At 31.1% G+C, this 17,903-nt stretch overlaps 1 long non-coding RNA gene across 1 annotated transcript; it reads left to right on the forward strand.

The window, feature by feature from the left end:
• Positions 1 to 303: 303 nt before the first annotated feature.
• Positions 304 to 6,510, forward strand: LOC132724072 (uncharacterized). Its single transcript, XR_009624848.1, has 5 exons — positions 304 to 647; positions 3,443 to 3,519; positions 4,833 to 5,076; positions 5,732 to 5,887; positions 6,384 to 6,510. It is a non-coding gene; the product is annotated as an uncharacterized LOC132724072 (long non-coding RNA).
• Positions 6,511 to 17,903: the final 11,393 nt, after the last annotated feature.

A 17,903-nucleotide genomic window follows, 5' to 3' on the forward strand; every position in this document is an offset into this window, starting at 1 on the left:
ATTCCTTTATAATTATCTTCACATTTAAATTAAACTTCTTCATTCTGAATCAAATAGTTCCATTTAAATTCTTAGTTACTTTGTGAACAGTTAAAATGTTTTACGGGCACACAAAGAAACTATTTTTAGGATAGAGGATAATTTTAATGAGACTATTGTAAATGCTACAGGCACAACTGTTCGTAAACTAAGCGCCTTATCGCCAGAGACACATCCCCTAGACCCATCCTCAATTTTTATTACTGATTTACTTTTCAGTCTGTCTTATGATAAAGACAGTAATTTGTATTTCCTTGCTGTCGTTTTTGGGTCGCTGCGCTTGCGCAAAGCGAGCCAAAGTTATAAGCTACATCTCAGGCTTACTGCGAACCGAATTTCGGCTGAATTATACATGCACGTAGTAAATAGTTCCATATTGTCGGTAACAAGTTAGAAAATCCGTACCTTCATTCATTACAGGAGGGTTATCATACATTTTGAAATGTATTATGATAACGAAAATTACAGTAAATTTGTGCTGTGTACAGAAAAAATATCAATGCGCGATTGAATCACGTGACAGGTCACTGAGGTCAGCCATGCTTCTTCCACAGCTTGATTCGACTTTCGTTATTTGATACAGACATCCAGGATATTTTGAAGAAATTGTAAGTTCTTGAGTAATTTTGACAGTTTACCTCGATTAAATAAGAAAGATTTTATGAAACTGAACCACCCGTGAGATTAATTTTTGAAGATTAATTTGTTTATAAATAAAAATTGTCGGTAACAGGGTAACGATTCGCCACAGTGACGATTCGTCCGAATTTAGTGACGATTCGCCCAACCTAAAATTAACAAAATTTTTTAAAATACATTTGGACTGAAAAATATTTATGGTTTGGGTATTTTTGGAATTTGTTTGGTATATCCTTTATATTTAATAGATAACAGATAAAGGTTTAACAGAACTAAGAGTCCATCATACCTTAGAGCCGACTTGAGATGTTGTGCTGATGCAAGATTTTACAATACTAGATCAAGCAATTTTAATTTTATTGTCCCCCAGTGTAATTCTGTGATGAAACAGACCTTTTATTATAATGGAATTAAAGACTGGAATGATCTGCCAGAATATATAAAATCCATTAATAAAATTTTGTGCAATACAAAAAATCTGTTAAAAAGTACCTACTAGAAAGCTATAAAAGTCTTTCAGAAGATATATATGTGTACAACTAATGTGTTAGGCACTGTGATCAAATATTTCTGTGATAGTAATACTAGGCTTATTTTAAAAAGGGCATACTTTTATAAATATATTTCCTTTTTCAACCTAAATTTTGACCAAAGTTAGTTAGTTTATATTTTTTATCTTGTTTGTTTTTTTAGGGGGGGGAAAGGGTTAAAATTATGTTAGTTTTTTTTATTTCTATGGACCCCATTGGAAATAAGCATTTAGCTTAATGGGCTATCCATAGGTGCATAGTACCTCTTATTTTTTATGACAAAAGTGTGCTCTTTTATGCTGTTTTATGATCTCATTTTATATATATGATTTATTTATGTTATCTCTTAACTGTATGATTTTATATTATGTAACTTGTGCTATGTTCCTAAAATGTATAAATAAAATATAAAAAAAAACAGTATAATAATAAATTATTGAATTAATCTGGATTCTCATTTGTATCAATAATATATTATGATATTTAATATAACTTTCAGAGTTTTAATAAATAAACTAGATAATAGATTGATGTAATAGATAAGTATGATAATATATTGATTTTATTTACTCCTAGATATTCGTTTCTACAAGCAGATTGTCATACATTGTATTTTCTATAGTTCTATTGGCCATGGTATTTGTCGCATGACATTATATAATGACAGATTGGTGAATCAAAAATTATTGTTTATGTTTACAATGCATATCATAGAGGAAAAATAGAATCCCTTAAGAACACCCAAAATGACACAATTGAAAATGTTGCAGGTTCGGTTTGTTTGAGGCTAAACAGTACTGGAAAATGAAAGTTACTGTCCTTGCCCCCTAGCACATACTGGCTTTAAGGCCCATTATGCCCAGAAATGATTTTAATTTATTTCTAAAAAGCCTGTTATTGGTGGCCTGTTATAACTTCCAAAAAGTTACTCAATGGGCAATTATCTGAACCAACTTTTGCCTCAGCTGTTGCTTTTTAGCAATCAGTATAGTTAAAGTGATTTAGTATTTTGTATGGAAGTCAAAAAACTACTTTGTTTACATGCAAACAGTAAGGCCTTACATGTAGTAAGTCTGTCCTAGAGGAGGTGTCTGATTATTCTTTAGGCTTCAGTTCTCACACTGACACTAACTGAGTTCAAATATTTTGCAAATTCAGTTTTTATAGTCTAAATTACTCTAATTATTGAAACAATCTAAACCAAAGTTTTTGAAAAACGCAGAAAAAAATACACAGAATCTTGAAGAACAGTATCCTTTTTGTTCAGTTCCCCCATTCTTTTTTTCATTAAGGGAACACACATTGTATTCTTTGGGAATCATACGCCACTTTTCATGGAATGGCACTAACATGTCACATTGGAGGTTCCATGATCACTGCCATAAAAAATACACCTGCTAATGTTTCTAATTTAAAAAATTTACCATTACATGTTTAAATGTTGAATACTGCTTAACCTAATGCTATTGGGTGTGAACAGTAGCATGCACTTTCCAGTACTATCCATAAACTGGCTCAATCAAACTGAGTCTGCAGCATTTTCAATATTGCTATTTTGGACTTTTTTTTAGAATTTCTGTTTCTCTTTATGTACATAATTACCTAGTATTAAGCTTTAAATGAGCGAATAAAGAGACCACTTAGGACAAACACACATGCAAACAACTGGATTTTATTTATTTTGCTCAAGCCCTGTCACTTAGTCATATTTACCTGTATTTAAAGAAAGATTCTACAACTAGATTTTTTAGAAGGTAATTCCTGATCCAGAAGTGTTCTCCCACAAACAAGTGCGTGGTTCCCCATTCTGCTCTATGCTAGTGCATACAAAAACGGACGATAGTACTTAGACTGTGTATCATATAACACTTTATTTACATGATGATTAGGGGATTTTCTAATAATATGAAAAAATTGTTGATATAAGAAAAATATATATATATGAAATTAAATTGATAACGTCATGGGATTTGACTGATTAATTTCACAAATAATCATTGTATATTATAAACATGAATGATATTGTCTGAATGGTTAAGGTCAACATTTTACTTGCTTCTGATTTGTCCCAATAGTTTGATGCATTGACCTGTTTTGAGTTGGTATATATACATGTACATGATGTAGCTGATTTGACTATTAAGCCAAATGATTTAGATAACTTTAAGTTGGGAATGCTTTATTGTTGATATGAAAATCATATGAATGTTAAATAAGAAATGCATTTATTTCAGGTGTGTGATATAATAAACTGTTGTGTGAGGTTTTAAATGTGACATGGTCAAGACATACTATGATAGTATTGTTCAGTGTAAGAGCTCTGGAAAATTTGAAACACATATTTGACTTAGTAGTCAAATTTAAGAACAACACTACTGTCATGGAAGTATTTCCTGTACAAAAGCAGTATACCAGCTTTTTTTTGCAATAAATGCTGTTGTTTTTTCCTTGTGTCCAGAATGATATGCACATATAATTAGGAAATATACTCAGAAATACATTGAAAATCGTATATTTGTGCTATTCGTATTCTATTTTTTTCCGATACATGTATGAATCAAAAGCTTTGCAATACTGTTCAATTTTGGGACATTTTTCACTATTCGAGTAATTATTCTGGGAAAACAGAGCAAGTGCATGATCTGAATTTTGCATATAAGTTTTTTGCCAAGATCTACATCAAATAGAATGGAATAAGTAATTCAAACTTGACATTGACCTTTAGATGACTGACCATCAAGGTCAAATACTTAATTTTAACTTAGTGTCATATTGTTAGTATTTATTTGTTTTGTGTTCGCGCATATATATAAGAAGATTCCTTGAAAATATTTACCTCATTTTGACTGGAAAAGTACATATATTATAACAACCTTAGCTAAAGGTAGTAATAAGAGTATGAGTCTGAAGTTTACAATATTTATGATTTCTCTTTGGTTACAGAGAGAAACAGTTTTTCTTTTTGTATTTTATTATATTGAAAAATGTATAATTTGCTGTCAAGTTGTGTGTTACTAAATGTGTAGTACATTTTACATTATCTTCTGTTCTTAGTAATTAATCTATAGAGTAAGTGTATAGGTAAAAGAATCTCTGGTAAAAATATTGAAAATCTTAAAAGCACATATAATGTGTCAAAGATAAATAATTTTGTAATTCTTTAGAAAGGTCAAATATGTGTTCAATTATGTTTTAATGATGTATTTAGAGCATTTTAAATGTTTAACAACTGAAAAGAGTAACACTGAACAAACAGTCATGTGTTGTAAAGGTAGCAAAATGTGAGCAAAGTATTATTTTGACTTACATACAAAATACTGAATTAATGTAATTATACCAATTGCCAGATAACTTATCTACATGTACATGGTCAATGAGTACATGTAACTATTTGAGAACTGCAACAAGATATGTAAAAGGAAAGTTTGAAAAAATAAAAATGTTATCTTTTCTAAGGCTTAATGGACCTTTAAAAAGTTATTATTTAATATATATTTAATGCAGATATCATATGTGCAGAAAAAATTGTGGTAAAATGATATAACTTGCTTGTTTAATACTGATTACTTGTGCATGATCTTTAATATATTATAAGACATTAAATTTTGTTTTGCTTTTTTTTAGGTGACTTCTGTCATGTTACTGTTTGATAACAGTGAAGGTACAGTACATGTAGGTTCAGACAAGTTATATACATGTATACAGGACAAGATAGCTCAAACTGGTAGTTTGTTATAGCAAAAAGTGATGAAGTTTCAGCCATGAAGTCTTCATCGTGATGATGATCATCATGATCCTATTTATAGATTCTTTGCAATTATCTGTAAGGAAGAGGTTTCTGCTGCAGAGAAGAAAAAAATTCATACAGGTTTGTCATTTTTTCAATAATAAATTTAGGTCTGTTGTTGATTGCATGTACATTAAAGGTCTTTCCTTATCATAAGGTTCTAAGGTTTGTCATCTTGTGGTAATTACTGATCCCTTAGTAATTAATTACAGTCATCAAACTTTTTAAACATGTTTACTGTAATCACTTGTTGCATGGTGCATATGCCTGAAGCCTAGGATTTTGTGACAAATATCATCATGTTTTACTATTAGATTATGTGGAAAAATGATTAATAAATGAATTATAGTTTAAGGGTTTTTCCAAATTTTCAACTTGCACCGATGTTGTTGTATATCAGGGTTTTACTTTCTAATGTTTGACTGATATCATTGCAGACCTTTACTAATTCAAAATCATGACAAAGTATTTAAAATTAAAATTTTCCTTTCCAGAATTACATTAATTCATTGTAGGACTAGTAATCATACAAAAAAATATATATTACTGTAAACATGTTACACTAGAAAATTAAAAAATTGAAATGTTTGCTCATAGTGAAATGATCCATTCAAAAGTTAAATTTTCAATTATTTTTCTGAAAAACAATAACAGATTATGCCCTGCTTCTAGTTTCTTGTATTTGAACAAATTATGCTGTTTAATTGTTTTACTAAACCTTGCTCCCACTTTGCAGTAAGAAGCTGCCCACTCTGTTCAAATGAAGCTGTCTGAAGTACCAAGTAGAACAATGTATTATTTCTGGAACAACTTAATTGAAGTGAAGCTTACTATGTGAAGGAGTTATTTCTGTATTCAAAAGGAAACTTCAGCATACAGAATACCAATTTAGGTATAGTACACTTTAAATTTTTACTGTTATCCATCTAAAGAAAGCATGAGATACAAAAATAAGCGATAATAATTATTTTCCTGACACCAGAATACACTATGGTTCTGCTTGCAGTTAGAAGTGATGTTCTATTCTTGTACAGCAGCATTAATTGAAACCAATATTTGTCCTATCATTTAATTGAACGAAATTGACAATATTCTTGTTTGTTTTTCAGCAGCATTTGTAAAGTTAATTAAGTCTGTATATCACACCATCCATTGCTTTTGATTTCTTGTGACCAGAAACTAGCATTTTACATAGTGGTGTAAGCTTACTATGATAATTCATGCAAAGATATGATAAAGATATATATATATATAATATATATAAGAAATATGTCTTCGATTTTACTGGTAAATTGTTATGTATGGAGCACATTGTCTTTATGATGTTGAATATATTCAGTGCCAGATAAACAATTACTTGCAACATGACAAATATATTTTATTTTCAGATATTTGTAGCTTCAGTTATGGGAGTACACAAGATTAATTGAACTGGAATCCCTTCAGACGTTGACATAGCTAAATTTCGCAGTTTCAACTATAAATGGACATTAAATTAATATACATTGGTTTTATTTTATACATGTATTTGTTAATATTTTTGTTTTCCATTATTTCCCAATATTGTTAATTTTGGATAATATAATGCCACAGAAAACTTGTCGTCTTGGAGTATGGCTGTTTCACAAAAACACTACAGAGTGTTCGTCAGAACAATGAAATTACAGTTTTGCTTGTTAATGAACTAATTTACATAAATATATAATTTTTGTAAGTATGAAGAAATTTGGAACATATCATATAATGGGTATTTGTTTCTTTTGCATGCAAGATCCAAATATATTTCATAGAGTGAACAGCAGATTTAATATTTTCATGAATGGCATTGAAAAAAACATATACAATGTATAACTTTGGCACAATGTTGGTAAATGGAGGCTGCTATTTTACTGTGACTGAAAGTAGTTCAGATATGACACCTTATTATGTCCGAGGTCTATAGCCCATCATACAAGCCAAAGAGAGCAGATTTTTTTTTCTGTGTAGAATCATTAATTTTCAATGTTCAGATTGAAAGTGATTCTGTCATATTTCCTGAATTTGTTTAATTTCCTTCATGATTTGCAAATATTAATTATCTACTTTTTTATTTATCACATTTTTCTGAGAAATAAATGTATTTCCACAAAATTTCTGTTTGTTTATAGGCTTTTCATCCTCATTCAAATAAGGGTCTGGCTACTTTTGAAATTATACTTTATTGTGAAATAATCTAAAAGTAATGTCATTTTTTACTGAAAGCATGTTATAAGTTATGGTGTTCAATTGATTTCTGCAGGACAACTTATGAAGGAAATGAAGTGAGTTGACATTTGCCATGTTGGTATCAAAAGGCAGATTTAGTTTCAATAAATTATTTTTGATGCTGTTATGCCCCTTTTTAGCTCGACTTTTTCTTTTTAAAAAATAGAGGTATTGTTACAGTCATGGCATTGCCGAGGTCATCCACAAACTTATACTTTGATCATTACTTTTTAGCTCACCTGAGCACAACGTGCTCATGGTGAACTATTGTGATCCCCACCATCAGTTGTCGTGGGTCGTCAAAAATTTCTTTAAACAAATCTCCTCCGAAACCAAAGACTGCACAGTAATAAAACTTTGCAGGAATGACCCTACAGTTAGTGCCCTTAATTACTTTTGTCCAGTGCATAACTTGAAAACTAGTACATGTAGTTTGAATTCAATACAAATTCATACAATGGTCAAGCGAAATGAGAGAAAGTGCAGTGTACAATAACCATTACTCAATCTGCAGTATTTATAGAGTTATTGATCTTTTTCCTTGTCTTTCTGGACTTATTATAGAGTAATTCAATAAAACTTCATCAATGGTCAACCACATTGAAAGGAAATGCAACATACAAGAACCACAACTTACTATCTTTAATTGCCCACCAACATAACTCTATTTCAATTCTTTTACAAGGTATTCTGTTACATCCTAATGTCCAAAGCAGTCTTGTGGGGGTATTAATCACATTTAGTGATAGTTCTAGTTTTAACTAATCATACTTTACTTATTGTTTTGTGAGAATTTCATGAATCTCTCTGGATGAAATTGTGACTTTGATAAGTCATGTATTCACAATCACTGAAAGTTTATCCCTGATGGAACACTTATTACTAGTATGCATAGAAACAAAGATTTTTCAACCATTTTCTTTTCGAGTTGTTTGAACACTATCCAGTCTATATGCACATGGGTTGATGATAACTTGAATATCAGATTGATAATAACTATAATCCCCAAGAATGAGCATGTTTTTCATATGCCTTATAAGTAGATGAAATTATCAATGCTTAGTCATTGTTAATAGAGGACTTGGTTATCTACTTCCAGCTTCTGCTTCTGTCAGTAGTGTACTCTTAAAATTTATCCAATTTAAAGTATTATTTTGAGGATATAAAGCAATTTGGTTTTTCGATCTCAACTGAACCACTTGAGAAAAAGTACTGGTTTTTAGTACTTTTGATAAACCGTGTTGTAATTGTTGGATGTCAATGATAAATCTCCCTGAATAAAATCATTTGGCAAAATATTGCACTTTCCTTTGTACTCAGTCATTTCCACTTGAATATGACTTGACCCTTTAAAAAAAGTTGCAAAAGGACAGGAAATTTGGCCTTTCAAGTGATCACCAGCAATATAATGTCATATAAATTTGTCAGCGCAAGCGACCCTCCAGTGCTTTCAGTGCTTTGATTCTTTATACAAGTTGATTTTGATATAGAATACTGAGTCATTAGAGGTATTAACCGGGCTAAAATCACCAAAAAGCGTATTACTGGCCTAGACCTATGAAGGCTATTCGTTGCCAAAAATCCAGCCTTTTTTATCTGAGTTGAACAGTTTGTGTACGGACAAAATACAATTGTATTTCTTTGTATGTAAACTCCAATTTTGCATTCTTGGATTGAGTTTGCCGATTTAACATTGTAAACATGTATTTTAACAAAATACATTTTGTTAAGCGACAAAACATTAACTGTTTATTTGATTGTAGCAATACCAAGTGTTCAACATGCGGAATACTCATTGTTCGTGTATACGCCGACAAAACAGAAGTTGCTTTCTTAGCTTTACATTGTCAAACAATCATGATTCGGATCAGCATAATCCAGCTTTACACGTTCTTAATAGGTCGCAAATTTGAAGTTATACATTTCTAAATACAGTTTGCAATTTATCTAAGTTGCAGGTTAACAGCTTCCATTTTTCAAATCGAGATAATTAAAACGCTTAATACCAGTGCAGTATGTAAGTATCTGATCGACAATTAAATTTTGACTAATTTGTTTAGTAGAACCGAAGTATGCATTGCCAAATTTTTGGCAACGATTGGCCTCCATATAAACTATCTAAGAAACAGCATAGTCTAATCGCCAGGTCATGTATTAATTTCTCTTTTAAACTTGTTAATTATTTTCAATCCATTTGTAGATAAATTGTAGGTTTTCAATAGTCATAGCAGTAAGTATTCCTACACTTTATTCTTACTTGACACACTCACAAATGAGCCGCGTCACGACAAAACCAACGTAATGCGTTTGCGACCAGCATTGATCCAGACCAGCCTGCGCAGCCGCGCAGTCTGATCAGGATCCATGCTGTTCGCTTACAAACCATATTATAAGTAAAGAAACTGATAGCGAACAGAATGGATCCTGATCAGACTGCGCGGATGCGCAGGCTGACCTTGATCCATGCTGGTCGCAAACGCATAACGTTGGTTTTGTCGTGACGCATCTCAAATATATTCCTGAAACCAAGCAGTGGAAAGCAAAGTTTCTTGTCGAAGAAAAACAATTGGCTTGCCCTTTGACGGGATTTGAACCCACGTGGCTAGAGGTACTTAGATTACTAGTCCGACGCTTGAACCACTCCGGAAGAAAGTAACAATTTTATTTCCCTCTCTTTTTTTACCATAGTCTATACGCATAAAGAAAACAACTATTCTTTCCTTGAAAATGCTTTTGATATCAGACTACCGTAAAATAATGTACCGATTCGATAACTCATATCTGCAAGTGACAGACATTATTTCTTACATGATACATTTTATTGAAAAAATGTCCAAAATGTGAAACATAACTATAATTTTGTACACATGTAGCAGGAAATTATAACTTTGTATATTTAAAGTAAAGATTTTAGGCAATATCAAATTGGCATTAAAGGTCAGTTATTCTATTTTGTAGAGCAATTTCATTAAATTGTTATCTTCCATTGTATAAAACCAAATCACTTGATTGCAGCTCTTAAGTATTCTAGATCCGAATGAATATGAAATAAATAAATTTGATATTTTTACTTAACGCAAAGTTAACAAAAATGAGTATAAAGCAAACTGCATCTTACAGCCAATGGCATTTATTATGGTTATTATAGCATTAGAATATTTATAGGACATAATGTTATGCCACTTGGTCAGTTAGTTAGGATTCAAGTGAAGGAAAGATTTTATGCTCAAATTCATTGAATTCATTTTGCAGTGCAAATTGTGAAATAAACAAAAACTTTTTAATTAACAAATCTAGCAAAATATTAAGTCTTAAATTTATTTAATTAGTAAAACCGACAATTTTAAAGATATTTGTTTTCTTCAGATTTTTGTTATGCGTGCATAAAAATTGCAAATAATAATTTTATAAAAGGGGGTCTGGAGGTAACTTTGCTGTATTAATTTTTTCTAAGATATTGTATGCTTCGAAAATTGTCGTTTCTAAAATTAAACTGGATATAACAACAGTCACCCGTTGATTCTAATGGAATTTCAGATCTACTTTGCCCTCATCAAATTGTTATGTATATTTATGCAAGTTTTTATTAACAAAAAAGCTCGATGTTTCGGCTTTTGTTAGGATTGTTCATTTGCAAAATGCCTATTTAAAAGTAAAAAAAAAAAAAAACAGCACATAATTCAAAATCTTTTATTTATAATGAAAAAACATTCTTTTGTGAATCTTTACCTCTTAAGATCTATTAAAATTACCGAATTGTCTATCGACCATGTTCATTTATAAGATATATAGGGTGATAAAACATACATGTACCATCATATTTTGATTGATTGTATCCGTAAGCATCATCTTTTTTATTATAATATACAAACATTATGATGTTATTATGAACTTGTCTATTATGGGAGGCCGATAATTCCACTTACGAACTTTGTTGATATATGTAATATTAATAATTATAAATAATGAAAAACACAAAATATTTATGTGTTAGTAAGTGTGAGATATATGATCTTATACAACATATAAGGGGCGTCTCGTGGCCGAGTGGTTAAGGTCGTAGACTTCAAACCACTTGCGCGACCTCACCGCTGTGGGTTCGAATCCCGACAGGGACTTTGGATTCTTTCATTGTGAGGAAGCTATCCCAGCTAGCTTACGGAACGTCGGTGGGTTCTACTCAGGTTCCCGTTCGTGCCTGAAATAATGTACGGAAATGGCACTTGAGGCCTGTTTCTCCACCAGTAAAGCTGGAACGTCGCAATAGATCTATAATGTGTCGGTGTGACGTAAAAACCAACTAAACAAATTAAACAAAATACAACATATCTTTCTGTAGTATATTTAATTGTTCTATTTTGACTTTCTAACTAAGATATTTCATTTGTTAAAAAAAAACACAATACTGTATTAAAAAGAAATGATGTTTGATTATTAAAACCGAAATTTCTTATTCAAATGTTACAGGGTTAGAAGGTTAAAATGATCGAAATCCAAAAACCTTTGTAAAATCGTTTTGCAGCTTTAACACTTCGAGGCCAGTTTCTGAAAGCTCTGATTATTTAACTGTACGTTATATTAGCATGATGTACACGCATTTTGTATCAAACATTTTATTTATTTTATAATCCTTTTGGTATATAACTCGACACGTTTGATAAATAGACGTAGAAGTAGAACGAATTTATCTTAACGATCCTTTTTGTTCAATGAATATAGATTTACTTGTGCATGCTTAGTATGGACTCCGTTTGGGAAATAAAAGATTTTTGAAATTAATAGAACTCTCAGTAGAGCTTGCATCTTTATTAAGAAGTAAAGGTTATTTTAAGCCATGCACGTGATTAATCGTATACAATATCTGATATATAATTTCCTCATTCTTCTCTTATTTAAATGTATATTCATATGTCGCTTAAATTTATATTTCATAGTACTGCCCATATTCCTGTCACAGTTCATTCATTTGTTAAGACAAATGTTCGAAGCAAAACACAGTAGTCTAACTAAACGGAAAGGAGTTCGTGAGTTCCGTATAAGGATTTGTCACTTATTTTGAAATAATGAGAAGCGGTACAACAAATCAATCGGAGATAGCTAAAACATATAAATACGGCCATCATGAATTAGCATATATAAGCCTATCAAGGGATAAGTATAAAGTTAGTTATATGGAGTTAAATGTGTTCAGTTCCTGATAAACAAAATGTTAATACAGTTTTACAAGAACTCCATTGTTAGGAAAAAGAAAATATAACATTTATAATCACGAGAAACAGAAAATGATCTATTAGACGAAATCAATTGAAATCGATAGCCATGGCCGTTTAAGAAACAGTTATATAGTATATTTGTTCACTAAGATCAGAATTCAATGTGTCACAAGCTTAATAATTGTAATACTCTCTAAGATCATTTCCAGTCGAAAAGTGAGATAATTGAATGATTAGCATTTCCAGCTGTTAAAGTTGTCGATTTTGGTTATGTGCAAAAAATTATCAATTTAATAAATTATACCATTTAATGATATAGCTTATGCCGAATCTGATATTTGGTAAAAAAAATATTAATAAAATGCACATCAGAGTCCCGTCACTTGCAATGTATAAAATAAAGCATGTTCAACTTCAGTTAGAAGAAGATATGTTTAAGTAGTTTTGAAAACTGATACAGCACTATAGGTGGTCCACAATATTAAATATATAGTTGCATTAAAAAAAAAAACTGAGCAGGTTTTTGTTTAAAAGAAAAAGACCAACGTTACTTGAACTCCAATAGATAATACCAGCTTCTCTTACACATAAGTTTATCAGTATTTTATCAATATTAACATAATTATAAGAATTTCAAGGGATTTCAAACATTCATAGAGATAAAAAAATTGTTTCCCAAGATGAGACATAGTATAGATCTTGTAATGGTAAACATTTCGAAATTAAGGTTGCTATCTTTGGACATCTGGCGTTTTTAGCCATGAGGAAATGGGAATACATGAAACTCTCAAAGAAGAGACATCATAATATAATGTTCATGCGGAAATTTTCTGTAAACATGAATAGGTCAGGAATATTAGTTAAAAGAGAAGTGCCTTTAATCAATAATACGAATTTCGGAATGCAAGAACGTTGCAAAAATAAAGCTAGTAATAATAGAAGAAAATTAAAGAAAGAAATACGTTCTAGTGATCCAGGAGAGATTGGATACTTTTAGTTGCAACGAACCTATTGCAAATATGCCCAACAAATTGGTAATGGTAAACATAGCAATGAAAAAATCAACAACGGGTGAACTTAAAGCAGATTTAATCAATCTAGAGCGGTTTTTAGTGATATATCAACGTTTTTAAGGAAATGAATAAAGCATGTTTTAACATTAAATTGAACTTTGCAGCTATGTCTTTTCTGGTTATCTCAATTGCAAAGCGGCGGCAGATCACAGTAGAAGTATCGAGTGTAGTAAGCCCATTCAAGAATAATACCGTTGTTTCTAGAGCGTGGCTAAGCTGGTGTGCGATAGGCACGTCAAGGGATAATACATTGCATGTAAAGACAGGAAGAGCCTTTTTTAGCATTCAGTATTGTTGTTGGTGCGTTGGCTTATAATCGCTTTACCACCAGAATAAACACAACACGTGTATTAAAGTAAAAGTGTACGCAGATTGTTTAATGACCAATGCAAGAGGTTAAAACATCTGGTACGTTTGTATTTTATGCTTAGCAATTTAAACTAACAATGGAATATGTCTCCATACGGCTTGCTTTATTCCATTGTTTTAAGATTGTTAAGAACGGGTGCGATTAATCAAATTAATAACAAATAAGAGCCAACAGACTGATCATTGTTAACATCATAGATACGTCCAAACATTTATAAAAATAAAGATTATATAATGGAACTATATTATGTTTACATAATGGCAAAATATCATAGTGATTAGAAACTATATTGAATGTTGGTTAACTTTTATCTTAAATTGAAACAAGTGACTGAAAGCAAAAATAAAAACGAATGCCAGGATCGTATTATGAAGGACTCGATATTAAGATAGTTAGGCATTAGATATTGGTGTATAGCAATACAACACTGTATAACATTTGTGATCATTTTATACTGGAAATTAAGGACCTTGCACTATTGTTAATAAATGAAATGCTCTTATGATTTTTAAGGGTGTTATTTTGTTATGTATAATTAAATGCGCAATACATTTATTTTCGAGTATCGTAGTAATCCGGGAGGTCGTATCGGCGCACTTGAAAGAGAATCTCGCATAAGTTCCAATTGTCGTGGCAATCTCCCGTAAATCTAGACATGGTAATTATATAACTGAAATGTATTGGATTTTGTTTTTCTAATTCATTAATTAAAACGCTAAACAGCAATACTATGTCAGAGGCAAAAGATTAAGCCTAGTTTTTGAATAATTTTTAATATAATTAGAGCACGTGCAGTAAAATTTCAATATGGGTAAGTAAATAATTAAGCTACAAGGGTAAGGAATTTAGTGGGAATTGTAAACAATCTAAATTAAAATATGATAAAGCCTATTGACCAACCGGGGATAATTGAGCAATGCGCTGCAGATTGGCAATCGTTTTTCTAAAAAAGACACTTTCTGGGTAGATTGTGTATTAATATGGATAATTATGAAAGAAGCTAACCTTCACTTCACAAGTTGGTAACAGTAGGGTGCTATGCTGTCCATCTGGCAGTCTGTATAAACGTTTCCAATACTGCTTCAGGTGGTGGTGGATTTTTTTAAGGATGTATTCGGGATTCGAAGAGATTGATTTATCAAATCATAAATGACAGAAAACCGCCAGAGACTAGAGCTGTATGACATTTAACAGATATGCATACAAGAACAGTTTCATACTGAATCAGTGGTCTATAAGGCACAAACGAATGATTCTGTGCACCCATTGTGACCAGGGATTGCCTTTGATGGTTGAAAGCAAGAACTGTAGTTGCTTTGTATCCGGAGGCCTGGCCCGTAACAAGTTCGAGATGTTAAGATGGCGTAGTAATCATCTCTTAGCTCCAACAAGGTGTTTTGATCCCGTGGCGTCTGCTTTTCTGCATTAAGTGTGAGTCCGACCGTAGAATACAAACCAAGCAATAAATTATCATTTACAGACCAGGTCAATGAAAGTGACCTACTGATTATTTTATTAGGGATTTGTAGACTAAAGATCTGCATAGACATTATTAGATGCGGACAAATTCCTTTAAGAAAGGTGCAATCGAAATGTTTCATTACATTAATAAACGTCGAAACAATTTTGTTACATGATACCCGTATTAACTAAAACCTTAGGCAAAGTTCAATTGAACAAAAGAAAGATTAAATTAGTAATCTAGTCATAAGTAGATTTTATCTTATGTAAGAGCAAACAAACTATATAAGTGACATATAAATATTACACGGTATAATAGAAGAATTCAGGTCCTAATACAAGAACTCGTTTTCGCTGGGGACTTGCACTAAATTAGATACTCAAACAAACTTAGTGTTTGGGGATATTTGGTCTTGTATGATATATATGAGTTACTTTTGTTGAAATAAAACAAGAAACTACTTTCAAACTAATATATTATTTTAATAATATTGTGGATAATAAATTCATGGTGATTTATCATACTTTTTTGATTCATTAGAACATAAATACAACGCAAATCAAGACGAAGATAACACGGTTGCATGTGTATCGTTAATTATAACTTTTTTTGTGGTTGTGAAAATTGCAATTATTGAACCTAACGGGACCCATGGCTGACACCGCGATAGCACTTGGATTTTTTTTCTAATCGATAAAAAATCATAAAATATGAAACTGATTTACTATATACACCTGACTAGAATTATATGTATGGTCAACTAAATGGATGGTAAGCTGTAAGAACTGGACCAATTTACCGACATAGTACTGTTAGAAGGGGGCCATACTACGGGTCATGCAGTTGATTATTTGGCACATTAGATTGCATTTATCTTGAGTAAATTAGTATAATAAAGAATCTCTTATTGTATTTACTGATGAAAATTGAGAATCACCCCTTGAAATGAAAGAATGAAGTTAGATTGTATATTTCATATTGTATAGGTTCAGGATAGTGCTGAGTCACGACTGACTCTGTATCATGTATTTAGAGAGATTCACATGGAATAGCTATTATTGCGAGATGATTTAGAAAGATTTTTAAAAAAAGATTAAAACGACACCAAAACCGTGTCAATTTTAAAACACATAGAGTCACGTAAAATTGCATTTCGAAGATCAGTTCACTTAAAGTACCGATTGAGTTTATTATAATTAAGGTAGTTTTTTTATAAAGAGAATCAGTTAGGTTTATTTGTAACAAGATAGGACTGAGAAGAATATTTTTATTGACATTAATGTAGCATTTGATGAAAAATTTCAAGGTAAGAATTATTCGTTATTTTTCTAAGAAATGAATATCTTATTGGAGTTTTACCTAATCACGTGTTCAATATTCAAATTAAGTAAGTACGCTATAAAGGTTTATAACCATGCAAAAAAACGTGAAGTCTTCCTAATATAAGTCTGAATTTCGAAACCCAGCGACTTTTATGTTAGATATTGAACGCATTAACAATCAAATCATGACAGGTGACTGCCTATTTAATGAAATGTTTCATGGAGTATATGAAAATATTTTTATAATGCGTATTTATGACACATCGTGTAATGTAGTGAAGCTATTTACCTGTTACTACTAAATTAAGACTCTTCTGCACACTAAGAGTTAATTTTAAATGTGATATATGAATATAATCATGTAAGAGAAGAGATTGAATAAGATCGACAATTGTCTTTATAAGAATATATAAATCTAAGAGGTTGCTATTATGAGGAAATTGTGAATATTTCCTGCACAACAACGCTGTCAAGTTGTTATTGCCATGTGTCTTATCAAAAGTACATTACTTTATATGCGCAATATAAAGCGTTATAAAATTAACTTGTATTAATAAATCCTTTATTCAAGGTATCATCGGTATTTTCATAAGATATGTTAAAACGTGTGAGAACCTAATAGTAATCAATTGTTCATTATGTTGGAAGTGTTGAATTATGGTTGAATAATAATCGCTTTTGAATATAAATATCTAAAGACTGAGTAGACTAAGCGTGCGATTACCGTAATATTTGCAACAGTAAATATTTTTAACGAACTAAAACAATATAAAGGAGTATACGTGGTTATAAGAAAATTAATGTTGTTTTTCTTTGAATGCTTTATACAGCTACTATTCACGAGGTAGTATCAAGTGTCATTGACAAAACGTGTTACAGTATGCAAACCTTTCGCATAAATGAGTTAATTCCGAACTAAGCGACTTGGGTACATGATGATTTGGTTTTTTACGCACTTAAGTTGATAAACTTTTGAATATATAATAGTTAGTTGAATTATAAATAGTAAACTTATAGCATTTGATTTCAAAACAAATTGTATCACCAACAGAACATATGTGTTCATTGTCGTGTAATGGTTGTTTCTTATCTTCACGTAGGAACAATAATATTTCAATTAGTGATAAAGACCTGTTAGTAGTTCGGTAGAGTGAAAACGGTTCGAATCTCTAGTAAAGAGTAGATAGATGATTGTGTCTGTCATCTATGAAATTTGATGGCAGA

The sequence above is a fragment of the Ruditapes philippinarum genome, unplaced genomic scaffold, assembly GCF_026571515.1.
Source record: "Ruditapes philippinarum isolate M1 unplaced genomic scaffold, ASM2657151v2 ctg835_1_1_1_1, whole genome shotgun sequence".
NCBI classification, from domain to species: Eukaryota; Metazoa; Mollusca; class Bivalvia; order Venerida; family Veneridae; genus Ruditapes; species Ruditapes philippinarum.